The sequence below is a fragment of the Musca autumnalis genome, unplaced genomic scaffold (assembly GCF_047663935.1).
Source record: "Musca autumnalis isolate F117 unplaced genomic scaffold, ASM4766393v1 scaffold_3, whole genome shotgun sequence".
NCBI classification, from domain to species: domain Eukaryota; kingdom Metazoa; phylum Arthropoda; class Insecta; order Diptera; family Muscidae; genus Musca; species Musca autumnalis.
The window spans coordinates 95,756,741-95,778,549 of NW_027411866.1; positions in this window are offsets into that span (position 1 = coordinate 95,756,741).

Sequence of the window (21,809 nt, forward strand, 5' to 3'; positions counted from 1 at the left end):
TGGAATCCTTGTACTTTATGTATATGGTGTTTTTGATAACTTTACTGACAGGAAGGCGAGGAATATTTTTCTTAAAAATAACCCTAGAATTAGTCATAAAAAGGGTATTTTTGGTCGCTTTTTTCACAAATCTTTAAAATCTCCTATAAAATGTTATCGTATCAGATCAAAGTATTCTAGAGTATTGTTCGCCATACATTTTTACTATAGGTCCTAGAATACATCAAAACTCTAAATTTTACTGAAACGCCAGGAAGTTGCCCTATACTATTTTCTGACATTCCGAATCAACGAAAATGTGTATATATATCTGCAAAACAAAATATCACATAAAAATGAAAAGTGAAATATGTGCAGGATGTTTCGATGGAAATTGGTAAAAAAAACTCTTCTCTTTCAATGAAATGATAATTTTCATTTCATAATTTAATTTCTTTTCATAATTTATTTTGAAAATGTCAACAAGTACGGACATCAATTATAAAGAACGCACACTTCATTGACCACACTGAACATCTTAAATACGTTTCACATACCTTTCATACAATTACAAAAAAAATATTTATTTATTTTAGATATTATCATAGTTTTATAAACAACTTAAATATTGAGACAAAAAAAAAATCCAAATATGGTCACTTTGACCTGCTTTTATAATCACTTATTAAACAAGAAACGTACATATTTTTTCATAACTACACATAGTGGGATGCTTCAAACAAACATTGATCGTATTCAGTGTAAATTGATAAAATTTTTTTTTCGATTTTTGGCCAGGTTTTTCGTAAAATTGGACACTGCTGTATGGTTCGATTTATTTATTTATAAAATAGGTTCAAACTGTGCAGATTCAAGAAGTATTTAGGTTTGGTGCATCAAGTACATGAAAACGGACGAAAATATATATGGAACTATATCCAAATCTTAACCAAACAATCTCAATATATATTTGTTATCTTATGTTTAGACCAAACTCCGTTACACATTTCAAATGTCATCATAATGGATGAAATATATGTTTACTGGATAAATACACGAAATTGGGCGAATATTTGTATATATGGGAACTATATAAAAATCTAAACCGGTTCTCACCAAAATCAAAAAGCGTTAGTTCTTTTGGAAAACAAATTACCATCGTCAAAGTTTGAGCACAATCGGAATATGTTAACACGTACCACTGCACAGTGGTGGCACTTACATGGGAAGGTGTGACAAAAATACTTCTAGATGATATATCGAACTGAAATTTTTATCAATTGGTCCTCGGGGGCTAAAAACACTCTAACAAAAATATTGGATTCAACTTAAGTTAAAGCTTTAAAGATAGTCCTTTATTTCATATACAGTAAAGTCTCGATAATCCGGACACTTGTTAATCCGGACAACGCGGTAATCCGGACACTGAAAATATTTACACTGTAGACTCAGTAATCCGGACACACGGCAATTTTTTTACCTCGATAATCCGGACACTCATTCGATTTCTTCTACATTGAGTTACTAATTTTATTGTTTAGAGTAGTAATTAGGGTTTTTATTGATAAAATAGATATTATATGAAAAATTATTTCGTTGTAAGCAAAAATAATTGATATTTTTTTGAAGCTGTGCTCGAATAGTGGTTTTGGCTAAAGTAAAATAACTCGAAGTGCTGAATATGATTTGATTGCAACTGGCTTAAAAGCCAAAATGAAAATAACACTGTGCTACAAAAGGTGACAACAATTTTTTGCAGGAAAGAAGTTATGTCCGTTTTAATTTAAAAATCCAAGAAACCCCGTTTTTCACTACATTTACCGTTATAAAATCAAAAAACGAAGTGACACAAAGAAACCAAATGTATTTTCGTCTTCCATGGACTCCCACAATACCGAATTTATGCATCAGAACGCCTGCAAATTTTCACTGTAGCATAGTGTAATTTTTATTTATTGTCATTATTAATGAAAGTTTTTAATTAATTGAATTTTATTCGAGCTAACTTGACCTAAGGAGTTTGTATTGAAGTGAATCTAGATATAACACTAGGTTGACTTGGTAAGAAAAAGGCTTCAAAAATACTTTATATCTGCAAATTTGTAATAATGGTTGCATAAATAGAAGTTATCAGCCATTCACATCCGATATGCCTGATGATCTAAAATGATCGTAGCCAGCATATTGGTTGGGTGTGTGGGACTTCGGCAAAGTTCACTTCTTCAATACAAACTCCTTAGGAAAATAATTTTGTTCCGAGTTTTCGAAGGGTTCTTCTGTCCAACCGCTTATCCTAAAATTTCAAAAAATGTGACAGATGAAAATAATATATTCTAAGTTTGTGAATCAGGTCATAAGTTTGCTTAGGAACGAGTTAATATCTAAAGAAAGGCAAAAGGTCCAAAATCATTTAAAATATTCATTAACCATTTTACAATTCTAGCAGACGAAATGGTTGACTTAAGCCCAGAAAAGTGGTTCTAAATTTTATTTGGTGAATAATTCAAGACTTTTCTAAAAAAAATAATAGAAAATAAGAATTATTCCAATAATGCTATTCAATTTCTGGCTAACAAAACCTTTCATTTAAATTCATTTGAAATTTTAGGCTAGGTTATATATTTTCCCAAAAATATCACCGAAGGGAGAAGTGATACTTATCTCATTTCAATGATATTAGATCAATGTTATGAGATCTATTTTTTACAGAAGAGTCCTAACAACGAGTCTTATGACACCACTTATAGATAAGTTTCTGAATTATTTGTGAAAAGTCGCGAATATTACGCTGAGAGGTATTTGTGCCACCGTTGAAAATGTGATCTTTCCTCACCTGGAAATCAAACCCGGGTATAAAGTGTGCAAGGCGAGATGCTTACCATTGATTGCACCACGGTGTTAAATTTTTCCTGCCTCACTTATCCAGCTTTTACACCTTTATGTCAATAGAAATAAATTATTCCGATGTCATTGTTCTCATACTTCAAATAGTCAAAATCTTAATATACTGTACATATTTTCAAATTCTATTTGTTAATAATTTATGCATTTAATTTATGTAAGAACTCGTTTATGTTAAATAAAATGTTTGTATTGAATAAATTTTAAATTAATTTATCATTTAAACACCAAAATATATGTTTTTCGTAGCTACTCGGTAATCCGGACAATTCGATAATCCGGACACCGCCAAAACATGTGCTGTCCGGATTATCGAGATTATACTGTATTTGCTTAGAATATAACTATTTTTCTCATTTTTAAATACAGTTTTTCTTCAGAATTAGTCATATTTGTGAGTCTTTTTCTCCTTAAGAACCGCGAAAAATGGAAAATACAACTTGAGTTTCGAAAAATTTGGATTGGTTTGAAGCGATTTGCATCTTTAAATTTTTAAAATGGCGACATAATTTTTTTGATTTTTGTCGTTGGGCGCATCCACTGTGCACTGGGGCCTCAAATTTTCAATGGGCGCTATATATAGTTAATATTAAAATCCGACCCGATTTCAAAATTGTTTCTAATATTACTTGTTTAGCCACAGAATAGAACTGGTAAAAAATCCTCATCGATTGGACAATAAATGTGGCCTTTAGAGCAACTTTGGCGCCATACAAATTACTATGGAAACTTTGAGGCCCCAGTGGCACGTGTTAACATATTCCGATTGTGCTCAAACTTTACCAATCTTAAATTCTAACAAAACTAAACACGTTAGTGGTGTGCCGCCATTTGAGTTGAAACTAATCTAGTACATAGATATTAAATCCCTTACCACAGGTTGATGTAGTGTATAAAAAATTTTATCATATACAGTGCTTCTCAACACATTGGCAATAGAGATGTATATTTCATGAACGAACTAGTTCAATTGAACGATTCATTGAAAAGAGCGTATGAACTAGATCAGTCGATAAAGTTCATTATAGTTCAATAGCTCACTGAGCGCCGACCGAGAAATCCACGAAGAACGATCAACGAACGAACGATTCACAATCTAGTTCAGCATGTCATTCACATATGAATAAATTGACGCCGTCTTCTGTGCTAAGTGATGCCTTCGTAATGTAATGAGTTTTGTTTATGTTTTGGATCAATGTGAAGTGTAATTTCTACATAAAAAATATTTTTGACATAATATATATCCCATAATATAATATTTTTGCCAGCCACTTAAATGAAATTCAAATTACAATTTTTTCCAAAGGACGATTTTTCTAAATTAATGCAATCTTAATCTTTCTTTATGAATGGAATAAAAATATATTTATGTAAAATTTTTTGTAGTTTTTTTCTAATGTTTGTTCCTATTTGGTGTATGTATGTGTTTTCATCAAGCGAACGATTAAGAGCCCGTGAACGATTCTGATCCGAATGATTGAACTGGATGGTGAACTATGAACTAGATTACTGAACTAGTTCAGTTAAAAGAGCTGAGCTATTGAACTAAATCTTTCAAATAAACTAGATTTTACAACTCTAATTTGCAACTGGAACGACTACTTCACTTTTTATATAGTTCTGGGGTAATGTATGGATTTTTGTATTTTTGTAGGTTGGTTGTTTATTGACCGCTTTTTAAAGAATCAAAAAATAATTAGCAATAATTGCACTTATTTTGCAAAAATACAAAAAACAAAACTCGGACTCAGTTTTGTCCTGCTCAAAACATTTGCAACTGAGAAAATTTGATTCAAGATCTGATGATATTGTATTATTTTTGTTTTGATAATATATTGTGAGTTAAACGTTTTATTTATTATCTGGACACATCATAAACGTATCCAGTTAAGTAAATAAATTAATATATCCTTTGGAATTCTGTCTCTAAGGATAATTGTTAAATACCAAGGTTTTATTGGATACTTAATAGTGTAGAGTCTATTTTAGGGCCTCGGAACCTCCTACATGAATTTATATCACTTAAGCTGATCGGGTTCGATAAGAACACGAAAAATATTTTAAAAAAATTACTAGTTTTACGTGGTTATATATACATTTAGTGGTGGTATTATGCCAAAACACCCTCTTATACGACATCTGTGGTGTTTACGTGGTGCGATTTTGCATTTTATCTGTTCGGTTAGTTCTTGGATCTGATAAATATCTCGACCTCATGCATCCAGTACCATTTCTGCCCATAAAAATACCTCGAGGACAATATAAAAGACCTGTATAAGTTAGATACGTTGGCCTTCAACTTCCTGAGCCCAGTCGATCACGGTTGCTGATTGACAGCTCGGGTATCACCCCAACAAGTTCCCTCTGCGGAGACCGAAGAGTGTAGATACCAGCGGGCGACGCACAATGTCATGACCGTGGCCAAAAATGGTAAAAACTAAATACTTCGTTGAACAAATTTATTGATAGGGAGTGATAGAAAACATCATAATTAAGAAGAATCTGAAGTTTGGTACTGATACGTGAAGTAGTTTTTGCTATATGAGGATTTAAATCCGACAATTTTAGTTAATACGTACTTTTGTGTTTATTTTTTCTAAAATTTATAAATTATATTAAGCGTTAATATTTAAAATTTAAAAGTAACGGTCGCTGCAAAAATTGTTCCTAAGTTCTCCTGGGATGTAATAAACTTGGCTACACTTTTGTTTGTATGTAAATATTAATCATATGGTGTTTACATTTACCCAAACATGTATTACTAAGTTTATTAATTTTCTGAAGCAAATTTTAAATTGAGTGGAGTGGGAAAAATCGTATAAAAGTGTATATCGATATTTTTGCTGTATGAGTACTTCAAATATATAAAGGTCCCAGCTGCAGAGGTTTGCAGACGAATATGTCATTTCTCTTTTTCAGCGACCACCTCACTGAGAGGATACCCCCTTATTTGCGGTGTTGGCTATAGCGCGAAAACGAATGAACCGATCATCATATATTTTTGTGGGCTTATTAAGTACCTAATAATCTTGCTTTAAAATGAGAGAATTTTAAAAATATCAATTTTTATAAAAATTGTGAACAGCGAAAATCAAAATTCGATTTTTTTTTTAAATTGACCTTTTTGACCACTATTCGGTCAAAAAAAATTTTTAAAGGAAATTTCTCATATATAAAGACAAGAGTTTGATATATTCAATATGCTCACAAACAATATGAAGACTAAACATCAAATTTCAGTCATATCGGGTGGATATTGATGCCACAACACTCAAAATACCGAAAATGAGGAGACACGGTTCTATGGGGGCTATAGGAAGACGAGGACATATACCGACATATTTCTGGTGGAAGGTTATAAGACCCCCAACGGAGATTTAATCCTAATTTCAGCCATTTCGGTGTGATAATCAGGCTAAAACCTCCAAAATACCGAAAATCGGGAGGTACCGTCCTATGGGGGCTATATGAAGGTGTGGACCTATGCAGACAAATTTCGAGGTACGAAGACTAAGTACCAAATATCAGCAATTTCGGTGTAATAATGAGGCTAAAATCTTTAAAATACCGATAATCGGGAGGTACTGTTGTATGGGGCTATATCAAAACGTGGACCTAAGCCCACAATTCTCTGTTGGAATGTTTGATACCTCTGCCGAAGACTAACCACAAAATTTGAATACCTTCGGTTGGTCATTGTGTATAAAACATTCAAAATACCGAAAATCGGGAGGTATGGTTCTATGGGGGCTATATCAAAACGTGGAACGACCAACCCAATTTTTTGTCCTGAAGATTGTAAGTCAATAATAGGTACGTGTACCAAAATTGATGCACCTACGACAACTCCTTCTATTTTTGGCCACAGTTAATATGAACTCGCGACATTGTGCGACGGTTGTTGTTGGTTTGCTCATTTTGATACATAAGAGAGAATGTTCTCTCACATGAATAATTGTAGTCGTAGTGGTAATATATGAGGATCCTCTGTGATCAACACGATCCTCTGCGTTCACTAAGATCCTCTGCGATCCACATGAACCTCTGCGTTCACTTTTGTTTTATCTCTAGAAGCGAAAGCATCAAGGACTTACGCCAACTCACGATTACAAAAGGTAATCTTTTTTGTAGTAAGAAAAGAAATATACCAATAAACAGCAATCATATTTATATTAAAAATTAATACTGGTTGTTTTTATTTCACTTGTTCTTTTCACCCTCCACTGCTCATCATATACGGTAACTGAGAAATATAACCTATGGAACACCCCTCCCTCAACTAAACATTTCATCCAATCGAACTGGAGAATTTGCTGTTCCCCACCTAAACAACACCTTCTACATTTTGGGTCAACTTTTTTGTATAAGGGGACAAATTCTATTATCTTTCGTCCTGGTGACCAAGTACAAAATTTCGAGTACATTTTTTCAAGTCATTTCACCCACATATTGATTTAAGTAGACGAAAAGTACTCAATTTTACAACTCCACAAAAAATTCTCAAAAATACAAAAAACTCAACAAAAATTAGGTAATAAATATTCGAACCACGGAGTTTTAAGAATCTAATAAACTTGTCTTTTTGCCCGTATTTTGTAAGTAAGTAATTGGAAAGCATCGGTTTTAAACCCCAAGTACTTTTGGACGAAATCCGTTTCCGACAATTTGGAGTCGATTTACCCATGTGCGTCCGTCTGTCTGGTTGGAGGGCACGAAAACTATAGAACGGGTATTAGCTAAATTTTTGACAGAACTACCTGTTATTTGACATTTGAGATTCCCAGTGGTCATAAAACTTTATCACTAAGAATTGTCAACCTATGTCCAAATTTTGGTATAGCCCCTCTGTGGTTCCCGATTTTCGGTATATTGAAGTTTTTAGCTACATATTTTGACCGAACTACCTGTTATTTAACATTTGAGTGGCCACAAAACATCTTCACTATAAATTGTCAACCTAGGTCCATATAAAGGTATCTCCCGATTTTCGGTGTTTTGAGGGTGTTAACTACATTTTTTAACGCAACTACCTGTTATTTAACATTTGAGTGACCACAAAACTTCTTCACTATAAATTGTCAACATAGGTCCATGTTTCAGTATAGCTCCAATATAACGGTACTTCTTGATTTTCGATATTTTGAGGATTTTAGCTGCAACTTTTAACCGAACTAGAGGTAATTTGACATTTGAAGTTCCCTGTAATCGCGAAACTTCTTCGCCGATAATAATTAACATAGTTCCATGTATCGACATAGCCCCCATATAACGGTACCTCCCGATTTCAGGTATTTTGACGTTTCTATCTATATTTTCAGGCCGAATTAGTTATAATTTGGTCAGAAAACTTCTCCGCCAAGAACTTTGGACATCATAGCTCCATGTTTTGGAATATTCCACATATAACGCAACCACCTGATTTGACATTCAGGCTTCCAAGTACTCAGCAAACTTCTCCATTAAAAGTTTGTGTAGCATCTATACGACGATACCGCCTATTTAATTTTTGGAAGTTATTATCTAGCTGAATTCCAAAACTAGAAAGTTTTTAAAATTTTTCACCATATGAAAATTCTTCACCACTTTTACAACTTTTATAACTTTTGCCAGTTAAGTACGGGAACGCACCAAAAATTGCAATAGATTCACAACACACTTCTCAAATAAAGAAGTAGGGTATTTTTTATACCATCCACCACATATTAAATTTATTTTTCCGTCTATAATACAATGAAATAATCATTTGCGACCATGTAGAGTATATATGTTCTTGATCAGGATAAAATGCTGAGTCGATATAGCCATATCCGTCTGTGGTAATCACTCTATTTTGGCATCCGACTGTTTTTTCCATAGGCTGGCCAACTTTTGGTATAGCCCCCATATAACGGTACCTGCCGAGTTTCGGTTTTCGAGGGTTTTTGCAACATTTTTCGACCGAACTACCTGTAATTTAAAATTTGAGGTTCTTAATCGTCAAAAAACATTTCCACAAAAAATTGTCAATATAGGTCCATGTTTCGGTATAGGCCCCATTTAACGCGGTACTTAATGATTTTCAGTATTTTGTAATTTGATGTTTGATGTTCCTAGAGGTCAAAAACATAGGTCCATGTTTTGCTATAGAATTATATAACGGTACCATTTTCGGTATTTGGAAGATTTTAGCTACCTTTGCAGCACTTATGCTAACGAGGGTATATACACTTTCATACGTGCAAAATGTGTCTCATGGAAGTAATGGTTTTAGACCCCAAGTATGTTTGGACGAAATCCGTTTCATACAATTTGGAGTCGATTTAGCAATGCCCGTCCGTCTGTCTGGCTGAATGGCTGGAGCGCACGATAACTCTCGAACGGATCAATCGATTCGATCCAAAATTTGGCATTCTTAATATTTTGTCCAAACTTTGTTAAATTTCGAAGATGGGTTATATCGGTCCACTCCTTCTGGTACCTCCCCCACAAAAGTTCGAAAATGTTCGGAAAATTTTTGCGCTCGTTAACTCTTGAAAGCAGTAACCGATTTGGTCCATACTTTGCACATCGTGAAATTTCTGCCAGACTTAGATGAGTTACCTCAATTACGACTGTAAACGCTTTTTCAGGGGCAAGTCCATACTTCTTGAGAAAACAGTCCGAAAGGTGTAAAACCCCGTATAGCACCATATGTAGTGGCTGGAGAGTACGATAATTCTCGCCTTTGTCATATTTTGTCCAAACTTATACCCTAGACAGACGGCACCGTTAATTTGCATTAACTGCCTTAATTCAAATTAATTCGTGCATTATCCACATTCTTACAGCCTGTTTCTGTATGTCGAAAGAAGAATGTGTGCGAAAGAAACACGTCCAAACTCTTGTGTGTTTTTCAAATTTGTTTTTTGTTTTGAAGCAAAAGCAGAGGTAAACTTATTTCGAAAACTAAAGTTCGGGCGTGTTTCATTCGCACACATTCTTCTTTTGACATACAGAAACAGGCTGTTAATGCACAAAATCAAAGGAAATTTAAACTAAATTTAGCAATTTCAATATGGCAATGCTGTTGAAAATCAATTGTCTTTTGACAAATTTCCATGTTTATGAAATTAAAAAAGGAAAGCAAATCTGCAATTTACGCGTTTCTTCAAAATAAGTAGTGGTCTTTCGCGAGTAGAATAACAGCTAATTGTTTTTTACGCCTTCTAACAAATCTCTTTTTAAAATTTTTATTTTCACAAAAAATATCATTACCCACCATACCAATTCTATCGAAAATTATATCTTCTTCAAATGATTTTTTAAGTTTTGCAATATTTTTATAACATTAAAAAGACTCAAAAATATCGCGAATAAATTAAATTTATTTTTGCTTCATCGTGGTGAAAAGGTCAGTGGTAGAAAGTGTATTTGTTTCGCATATTTTGGCGAACTTTTGTAAAGCTTTATGAAATGGTCTGCTGGGTACAAACAAACAACACAAACAGCTGTTTCATAAATGTAGAAACTATCGTCTGTCAGTGTGAAAAATTAATTCAAATTAGGACATTTTTAACGCAAATTAACTCTGCCGTCTGTCTAGGGTATTAGTTTCAGTTCGATGATGGACAATATCGGTATTTTCCCCAATATTTAAAAAATTTCACTAAAATGGTATGCACGATATATCTTGAACGGATCAACCAATTTGGCACAAACTTTGTAACTCCTAACATTTTGTCCAAATTTAGTTAAACTTCTTTTTCTTAAAATTGCAACATTTGTGTCAAAGTGCAGTTTAGGGTCTGTTCAAAGATCCTTTGGAAATTCATACCGATGCTGTTCGTTGTGGTACTGTTTACAGAGATATTATATTTTCCTTGGACACATCCATGCTTCCTGGCATACTGGTCCAAAAGTTATACGATGACCCACTGAAATTACTAGTGGACGAGATACCTATCGAAAAGATATGACTCCCAAACTAAGATCCACTTCCATAATGGAGTATGTCGGTCAGTTTCTTTAAGTACTTTCTCCTCAATCCTTTTGAACTTTAATCCTAATGCATATTTTTGTCGGCAAGTTCAAATGTCCAAAAAGGGCCACAAAATCTCGTAAAGGCCCAAAATACATTCAATCTGTCCGTAGATGAAAATTTCAATTCACATGGGCATGACTGATACTTTTTAAGTGTTGAATGGAATTTTACGTTTGAGGTTCCCAGTGGTCACAAAACTACTCCACCAATATTGTAAACAAAGGTCAAAGTTTTAGTATAGCCCCCATATAACAGTACCTTCCGATTTTCGGCATTTTGAGGATTTTGAGGAAGTACCTGTAATTTGACGTTAGAACTTCCCAGTGTTCATAAAACTACTCCATGGTACAATAATACAGGTAGCATTATCAAGCCAGCTGATGGTAACATAATGTGTCAATTGCATTGAATTGATGTCAAATTTTGACATCTTATGTTACCAACAATTGCCGATGCGGCAACCTGTGTCTTTGTACCATGAACTACTCTACTAAAAACAGTAAATGTTTTGATATAGACCCCCCATAACGGTACGTAAGGAACTAACTGTAACTTGCCATTTGAGGTTCTCAGTGGTCACACAACTTCTGAACCAATGATTGTGAATATAGGTCCATGTTTTGGTATTGCGATCATATAACGGTGCCCCCCGGTTTAAGGTCGAGAATTTTAACTAGTTTTTGACCGAACACTTACTTTGGTTCCTTGAGGTCACATCACCTATCCACTGAAATGTTTCAATATAGGTCCATGTTTTGCTATAGCCCCCATATAACGGTACCTCTCAATTTTAAGGAATTTTAACTACTTCTTGACCGAACTTCCCGTTATTTGACATTTCTGTAATCATCTTGGTGTCAGACATTGGCCATCACATTCTGGTATTATTATATGTTATATAAGTGTTTTCTGGTCTTGACAACCAAGTTTTTGGAAAAATATAATTTACTATTCAATTCTGATGTTTACGTTGAATTATAACTTCTTTTAGCCTTTACATAACGCTTAACATTGGATTTCCTGTTACCTGATAATTGCAAAACACGGCCAAAAAGCTAGATGATCGCTTTTACTATCCACTAGTGGCTTTAATGGTAACGCATAATTGTATGGTCAAAATACAAACCGGAAAACATTTTTTACAATAAATAGCTAAATACAGATTCAAAGTAACGTAACACACAAAGAAAACTACAAAAATAAAATTTTTTCAGCGTTTTTTTTTTTTCTTTTTCTCCAGGCAATTGCCTAACCAACTACCAGCATCTATACAAATCCAAGAGAAATGCCAATATGTTTTTCTTTAGTAGATTTGCATTGATTGCTGCCAACAATAAACGTTGTCATCGTCGGTCGATATGTGGAAAAGCGTGATGTGAAATGTTTTTCGTCGCATGCAAATTGCGTTCATACGCAACATAACTTTCTTCTTGTCCAAAAAAGTTGCTATAACATGATGTTGGAGAATTTGTTGCATGCAAAAATTTGAGCTAGCGGGATGACTGACTGGAAAGCTGGCAACACATGATCGGTTCATGCCGTCTATGTGTTTTTATGGACATTCTGGAGACATTGACTGTCTACCTGTACATTTACCGCAGCAGTTAGCCAGTAATCTCATTTAATAACACTAGCCTAGTGTTACACATGTGTCGAATGTGTCTCGGTAGCGCTAATTTGTTACCGCAGCGATTTTCCATCATTATGATGACAAGTTGTTTTCTGATGTTTCTCTTTTGCTCTTTATGCAATTAATAGCATGTTTAATGTTTAATTAAGTGTCATTATAACATATTGAAGTTGTGTACATTTTACACACATCATTATACATTTACACTATGTCCACTGAAACTCCATTATAACGCATGTATGCTGATGCTGTATGATATTTGTATTTCTAATTACTGAGAGACCTTTATAGCTGTGTATGACTGTAATACCTGGTCATGCATTCCTTGCTTTTCCTTGTTATTGGCATTTAAATGAATATCGATTTGAGTACTAATTTGATTCATGCTGCATAAAAAAATCTACTACCTGCTCACGAACAGATTTATTTGACTTAATTAATTGTTGTGTTATTTTAATTAAAGTCAATTTATTTTTGCAAAAACACACAAATAGTTTCGTGTATGCTTTGCTTAGTATTTGTGTGGAAAATTTTAATAGGTTTAAATTAGCAATTGGAAAAAATTGGCAAATTCCTTGAATTTAAAAGTCACTATAAATGCAGGAGATAACCACCATAGGCCTAGTAACTGTACATCCGTCGCACAAACCCCAATTTTTTGTCATCACCGATTGTTAATTTCTATATGGAATTCGATAGTAAACATATTGGAACTAAGGAAACCGAAAACTTAGGTCAAAATATTGGAAGGTGTGGGCGTGGCGTGATCCTAAAAATGACTATTTGACCAAATTTCTGTAGATAGAAATAGCTATTTCTCGGAAACTATAACAGATACATATTATGTTCATTGTTTTTGGTTAGGTAGGTAGGATTGTTGTTCTTTCAGTAAACTACCGTTTTAGGGTACAGCTTGGAATAAAGATCCGTTTCCACAGAATAATGTCCGAGAGTGTCCTCTTTTAGCCCATATATACTTTTGTACCCCTACCGTTACGCCCATTTAAAACTTTTTATACCCTCAGAATTTATGCTAACGAGGGTATATACACTTTCATACGGGCAAAATGTGCCTCATCGAAATAATGGTTTTAGACCCCAAGTATGTTTGGACGAAATGTGTTTCAGACAATTTGTAGTCGATTTAGCAATGTCCGTCCGTCTGTCTGTCTGGCTGGCTGGTGCGCACGATAACTCTCGAACGGATGAACCGATTTGGTCCAAAATTTGGATTTCACAATATTTTGTCCAAACTTAGTATAAGTTCGAAGATGGGTTATATCGGTCCACTCCTTCCGGTACCTCCCCCACAAAAGTTCGAACATGTTCGGCAAATTTGTACACACAATAACTCTTGAAGCGAGTAACTATTCCGGACAAGGAACTATTGGAACTATATCCGGCTCTTTCATTTATATAGTTCCTTTAGTTCATATAGTTCCAGCCGTGCATATAATTCCTTTCATTTATATAATTCATTTTCTTTCTTCGATCTTTCACGTGTGGTTCCTTCATCATTCAGATGCGGCCACATTGTTAAATAAATGTAAATTACATCCTCATTGCATTGCTGCAATTTATTTATTTTTATGTCAATTAATCCACCAAAAAATTACTTCATTCTCAGAACTATTTGGAATGAAGGAAATAAAAAGAGCGTGGAACGAGAAAGATGCATTGAAATATATCGCTCTTGGAACTATTTGGAACTATGGAACTATAATAAGGAACCAAATCCTTTTGGCAAAAGGAACTAGAAAGATCGATCCGCTCCAGGAACTATATTGCCCAACTCTAGTTCACTCCTTCAGGTATCTCCCTCACAAAAGTTCAAAAATGTTCGGAAAAATTGTGCGCACGATAACTCTTGAAGGGACGGACCAATTTGGTCCATACTTTACGCATCCTAATATATCTACCAGATATAGATCAGGTTTGAATATGAACTGTATTTACCCATTCCTTCGGGTACCTCCCACACAAAATTTCGGATAAGTTCACTTTAAAACCTGCTCTTGACTAACTTAGATTTCTATTGAAGCAACTTGCAATCGCTGTCTCAATTAGGACGGTAAAAGTTTTTTTCAGTGGCAAGTCAATACTTCTTGGGAAAACAGCCCGAAAGTTGTAAAAAACCCCTATGGTACCATATCGACACCTCCAAATAATAGTATGCTAAGTCTAAAAAGTGAGTTTTGCAGGAGAAGCTCTCAAAGTGTGGAAATTTTTTTGAACTTCAGTACTATGCTAAGTCAATATTTGTTTATAACTTCTGTTCGGATTGACCGATCATTACCAAAATTTGACAGAATTTAAGTTAAAGCACGTTCGACACCTCCAAATAATAGTTTGCTAATTCCGAGCAGTGAGTTTTGCAGGACAAGCTCTAAAAGTTTGAAAATTTCTTTGACCTTCATTACTATGCTAAGTAAATATTTGTTTATAACTTCTGTTCGGATTGTCCGATTATTACCAAAATTTGACAGAATTTAAGTTAAAGGACGTTAAATATAAAAATGTAAAGAACTTGAAAACATGATAAGTCGACTTAGCATACTATTGTTTGGAGGCGTCGATTTGTAGTAGTTGGAGAGCACAACAACTCTCGAACTGATAGATCAATTTGGTCCAAAATGTGGCCTTCGTCATATTTTGTCCAAACTTAGTTTAACTTCTAAAATGGCCCATATCGGTCCTCTCCTAAAGATACCTCCCCCACAAAAGTTCAACATTTGTGTCCAAGTTCAGTTTAGTGTCTGTTCGAAGATCCTTTGGAAATTTATACCGATAATGTACAACCATATTATGTTTTCCGTAGACAAGTCCATGCTTCCTGGCATACTGGTCCAGCAGGTGTACGATAACCCACTGAAACCGTAATGCACTATATCGTTCCATTCCCTCCTTCGCAAAACTTTTGAACTTTAATCCTAATCCACATTTTCAAATGCCCAAAAAGTGCCACAAAATTCTGAAAATACCCTAAATACATTCGATCTGTCCGTAGATAAAAGAGCCGACTGATTCTTTTTTACTTGTTTAAATTAAATTTTTAACTCTGACCTTGAAACTACCAAATTTACTTCTTATATTCCTCCATTTAGGTGTCTTATCCTGAGTATTTTTGTCGTACAACTGTTGGATATTTTTCTATAGTTTTATTAAGTATATAAACTTCGTAGCCCAGGTACATATGTATATTGATTTCCCGTGTCCATGAGACATGAGTCTCTCTTACGACTCGCGACAGAATTTCAGAATTCCAATGCACTCATCTCATTATGGTGAATGTATTTTAGCAATTTCTATGAACATCAGGAAAAGACTTCATCTCAGCGTCATTGTTTTATATAAATGTTATAGCCTACGAATACAACAAAATTCAATTTAAGTCTATTGGTTGCATAATTACGGGAATACAATACAACAATTCGTACTTGCCGGTGATTTTGAATGTCAAAGAAAAAAAATAAATAAAGCCATACGATTTTTTAATAATTTATTGAAATTTCTATACTAAAATGTTTATAATTTCGGTAATTAACGAAATTTGGCGGTAACTTAGCGACCAAAATAAAGTTGCCGCTAGGTACTATCGATGGTAACATTGTTCTTAACATTTATTGGTACTTTTCATTCATAATTTTGCGTTTTCAATTTACCGATTTTTTTCGGTAACCAAAAAATGCGTTAACAGAATCCCACTACTGATCTCTATTCGTTTTAAATACCAATAAAAATCAGCTATAATTTCCAACGCTAAACGGCAAAAAATTATTGCGCAAATTCAGATACTTTATTTCATATTGATTGTATAACTCACTAAATAGTGGCTACCCAAAAAGTCGAGAATAGGACCGATAACTTCCCAGCAAAATTTGAAGGAATGGGTTCCATGCGATGACGTGATTTCATGTCATCTTTTTCATTGGTTTGAAAGAAGCCGTGAAAGATCCGATCTTCTCATTAGCATTTGAACCAATGCAAAGGAAGTCGTGAAAGATCCGATATTCTCATTAGCATTTGAACCCATGCAAAGGAAGTCGTGAAAGATCCGATCTTTTCATCAGCATTTGAACCCATTCCATCGATCCAATAGAAATGAATTTTGTGTTTTTATTTACACAAATTTTTCTAAATATATAAGATTAATATTTACAATAGGCTTGATGTTGTCGGAGATTCGAAATCACAACCAACGTTGTTAAAACTCTCGTCGTAATGTTCAAACAATGCCAGGAGATCGAATGATTACAAAAACTGCATGACGATTTTAATCTCCACAAAAAATCAAGGAAGCAGCGGGAATATATTGTAAATCACTGCCAAAAGTTCTATACAACAGCAACAATGCTGTTTTTGATATTACGGAGAAAAAAGCTATATGGTAGAGTTACATAACCTCTCTTTATACAGATGAAAACAGATCAAACTACGACATAATGGAACCCGAACCACAAGTAGGAACTTCGATAACTAAACACGAAACTTAAGCTGCTATTAAATCTATAAAAATGAAGAAAGCATGTGATCCAGATGAAATCCCATCCGAAATTCTTAAACTGATTGAAGGCGATAATATCAACTAACTTGTAAAGCTTTTCAATTGCATATATGAAACCGGTAAATATCCACAGGACTGGCTAAAATCTACGTTCATAGCTATTCCTAAAAAAGAACATCCAAAAGCATGCAACGATTATAGACTAATTAGTCTTATGAGCCATGCCCTTAAAATTTTTCTCAAAATAATTCATGGCAGGATATATAAAAGATGTGAAAATGTTATGGGATTCTCTCAATTCGGCTTTAAAGAAGGAATGGGAACACGTGAAGCGCTTTTTTCAATTGAAGTTCTTCTTCAAAAATGTAAAAATGCTCATAAAGACGTTTATATTTGCTTTATAGACTATGAAAAAGCATTTGGTACAGTCAAACACGATAAACTTGTTGAAATCCTTGCATCTATTGGTATCGAAGAAAAAGAAATTCGCTGCATAAAAAGTTTATATTGGCAACAGACAGCATAGGTTGATGTTGAAGGAGAGATGACTGAAGATATAATAATATCTAAAGGTATTAGGCAAGGATGTATATTGTCACCTTTACTATTCAATGTATACTCCGAAAAAATATTTCAAGAATCATTTAAAGATATTCAGAAAGGAATATTTGTAAATGGCGCTTTCATCAACAATATAACATAAGCAGACGACACAATAATCTTAGCTGATAGCATATCAGGTCTTCAATATCTCTTAAATAGGCTGGTAGCACAAAGCTAGTTGTATGGGTTAAAATCAATATTAAGAAACCAAAATATATGATTGTGAGCAAAGAAAACCGCTGTCCCCCTTTCACACTAACAATCAAAGATACACCAGTAGAGAGAGTAACAGCTTTAAATATCTTGGTGCAGTGCTGGATAACTCATCCGAAATAAGATGCCAAATTGAAATGGCGAGGGAAGACTTCATGAAGTACAAAAAAATCTTTACCAGCCATGATGTAAACATAAAAACCAAACTGCGATACATGAAAACTTATGTATGGTCAGTTCTGTAATACGCTGTCGAAGTTTGGACCTTAAAGGCAACAGATATTAAAAAACTAGAAGCTTTTGAAATGTGGACATACAGAAGAATATTGAAAATTCCATGGACGCAGTTTGTTTCAAACAGTGAGGCATTGCAAAGGCTACAACAGGAAAAGGAAATCTATATTAATAAAAGAGTAAAGTGATTGACTGACTGACTGACTTAATGATTCATCAACGCCCAGACTTCCCAGAATCTTGAAATTTTAGGTGAGGGTCAGTCTTGGTACGAAGGTGTCAGATAAGGCTGGGTTTTTGGAAATTCGAACTGGAAGGGTACGAAAAGTACTAAAAGGTACTAAATATAGTACCGTTTGTGTTTGGCGAACCCGTAGAGCTAGAACTTTGAAATTTGGAATGAAGGTCACTGATGGAGAGTAGGAAAGATGTACCAAAGGGTTTTTAGAAATACGAACTATAAGTGTACGAAAAGTACTAAAGTGTACTAAATTTGGTGTAATTCATATTTTGTGAACGGATAAAGGTTAAAGGTTGAAATTTGGTGTGAGAATCAAGGAGGTGGCTTAGGGAAAGCTTGACATAAGGAGGTGGCTTAGGGAAAGTGTACACATGTGTACGAAAAGTACTAAATGGTACTAAATTTGGTACAATTATGATTTGGGCGAACGGATAGATCTAGAATCCTGAAATTTTGAATTAAGGCTACTGATGGAGAGTAGAATGAACGTAGTTTTAAAAATTCGTACTTATGGGTACGAAAAGTACTAAATGGTACTAAATTTGGTACAATTTGGATTTAGGTTCAACGGATTGAGCTGGAATCCTGAAATTTTGAACTAAGGCTACTGTTGGAGAGTAAAATGGATGTAGTTTTAAAAATTCGTACTTGAACGGATAGAGCTGGAATCCGGACATTTTGAATTAAGGCTACAGTTGGAGGGTAGAATGGAAGTAGTTTTAAAAATGCGTACTTATGGGTACGAAAAGTACTAAATGGTACTAAATTTGGTACAAATTGGCATTAGGTTGAACGGATAGAGCTGGAATCCTGAAATTTTGAATTAAGGCTACAGTTGGAGGGTAGAATGGAAGTAGTTTTGAAAATTCGTACTTATGGGTACGAAGAGTACTAAATGGTACTAAATTTGGTACAATTATGATTTGGGCGAACGGATAGAATGGAAGTAGTTTTAAAAATGCGTACTTATGGGTACGAAAAGTACTAAATGGTACTAAATTTGGTACAAATTGGCATTAGGTTGAACGGATAGAGCTGGAATCCTGAAATTTTGAACTAAGGCTGCTGTTAGAGAGTAGAATGGAAGTAGTTTTAACAATTCGTACTTATGGGTACGGCAAGTACTAAATGGTACTAAATTTGTACAAATTGTATTTAGGTTGAACGGATAGACCTGGAATCCTGAAGTTTTGAATTAAGGCTACAGTTGGAGGGTAGACTTGAAGTTGTTTTGAAAATTCGTACTTATGGGTACGAAAAGTACTAAATGACACTAAATTTGGAACAATTACGATTTGGGAGAATGGATGGAGCTGGAATCCTGAAATTTTAATTAAGGCTAATGTTAGAGAGTAGAATGGAAGTAGTTTTGAAAATTCGTACTTATGCGTACGAAAAGTTCTAAATGGTACTAAATTTGGTACAATTAAAATTTGGGCGAACGGATAGAGCTGGGATCCTGAAATTTGAATTATAGAGTAGAAGGGAAGCAGTTTTGAAAATTCGTACTTATGGGTACGAAAAGTACTAAATGGTACTAAATTTGGTACAAGTACAATTTGGGCGAACGGATAGAGCTGGAATCATGAAATTTGAGTTAAGGCTGCTGTTAGAGAGTAGAATGGAAGTAGTTTTGAAAATTCGTACTTAGGGGTACGACAAGTACTAAATGGTACTAAATTTTGTACAATTTGGGCTTAGGTTGAGCGGATAGAGCTGGAATCCTGAAATTTTGAATTAAGGCTGCAGTTGGAGGGTAGAATGGAAGTAATTTTGAACATTCGTACTTATGGGTACGAAAAGTACTAAATGGTACTAAATCTGGTACAATTATGATTTAGGAGAACGGATGGAGCTGGAATCCTGAAATTTTGAACTAAGGCTACTGTTGGATAGTATAACGGAATTAGTTTTGAAAATTCGTATTTATGGGTACGAAAAGTATTAAATGATACTAAATTTAGTACAATTATGATTTAGGCGAACGGATAGAGCTGGAATCCTGAAATTTGAATTAAGGCTGATGTTGGAGAGTGGAATGGAAGGAGTTTTGAAAATTGGTACTTATGGGTACGAAAAGTACTAAATGGTACAAAATTTGGTACAATTACGATTTGGGCGAACGGATAGAGCTGGAATCCTGAAATTTGAGTTAAGGCTGCTGTTAGAGAGTAGAATGGAAGCAGTTTTGAAAATTCCTACTTATGGGCACGACAATAACTAAATGGTACTAAATTTTGTACAATTTGGATTTAGGTTGAGTGGATAGAGCTGGAATCCTACAATTTTTGAATTAAGACTGCAGTTGGAGGGTAGAATGGAAATAGTTTTGAAAATTTGTACGAAAAGTACAAAATGGTATTACATTTATCGGATAGAGCTGCATTTCTGAAATTTGGAATAAAAATTGCTGCTGGAGTATAAAATTGGCTACTGTTGGATTGTAGAATGGAAGTTGTTTTGAAAATTCGTACTTAAGGTTACGAATAGTACTAAGTGGTACTAAATTTGGATTTAGGGTGAACGGATAGAGCTGTAGCCCCTGAAATTTCGAATTTACATTGATGTTAGAGTATGGGATTGAGTTTTTTTTTTGAAATTCGTACTTCGTAGACTACATTTGGAGAGTAAAATGGAAGTAGTTTTGAAAATTCGTACTTATGGGTACAAAAAGTACCAAATTTGAATTTGGGTGAACGAACAGAGCTGGAATAATGAAATTTAAAATTAAGCTTGCTGTTGGGGTGTAAGACGAAGTTAGTTTTGCAAATTCCTACTTACGGGTAAGAAAAATACTAAATTTGGTACAGTTTGGATTTGGGTGAACGAATAGAGCTGGAAACTTTAAATTCGTAATTGAGATTAATGTTGAAGTGTAGGATTGAGGTAGTTTTGGAAATTCGTACTTAGGGATACGAAAAGCACTAAATTTGGTATAATTTGGATTTGGGTCAACGGATAGACCTAGAATCCTGAAATGTGGAATTGAGATTCCTGTTGGAGTGTAGGTTTGTGGTAGTTTTAGAAATTCGTACTTATGGGAACGAAAACTACTAAATTTGGTACAATTGGGATTTGGAATCTGGAATCCTGAAATTTGGAATTGAGATTACTGTTGGAGTATAGGATTAAGGTAGTTTTGGAAATTCGTACTTATGGCTACGAAAAGTACAAAATTTGGTACAGTGGGTATTTGGGGGAACGGATAGAGCTGGAATCCTGGAATTTGGTAAGACTACGGTTGGAGTGTACGATTGAGACATGGAGGTAGTTTTTGAAATTCTTACTTATGGGCACGAAATATACCAAATGGTACAATTTGAATTTGAGTGCACCGATAGCGCTGGAATCCTGTTTTTGGAAATAAGATTACTGGTGAAGTGAAGGATTGAGGTAGTTTTGGAAAATCGTACTATTTTTTTTGGATATAGTGTGGGTATTGGTGTGCAATGTTGGTCTCGCTGTTAATTTTCAGTGTTCGCCATTTCCATATTATATATTGTTT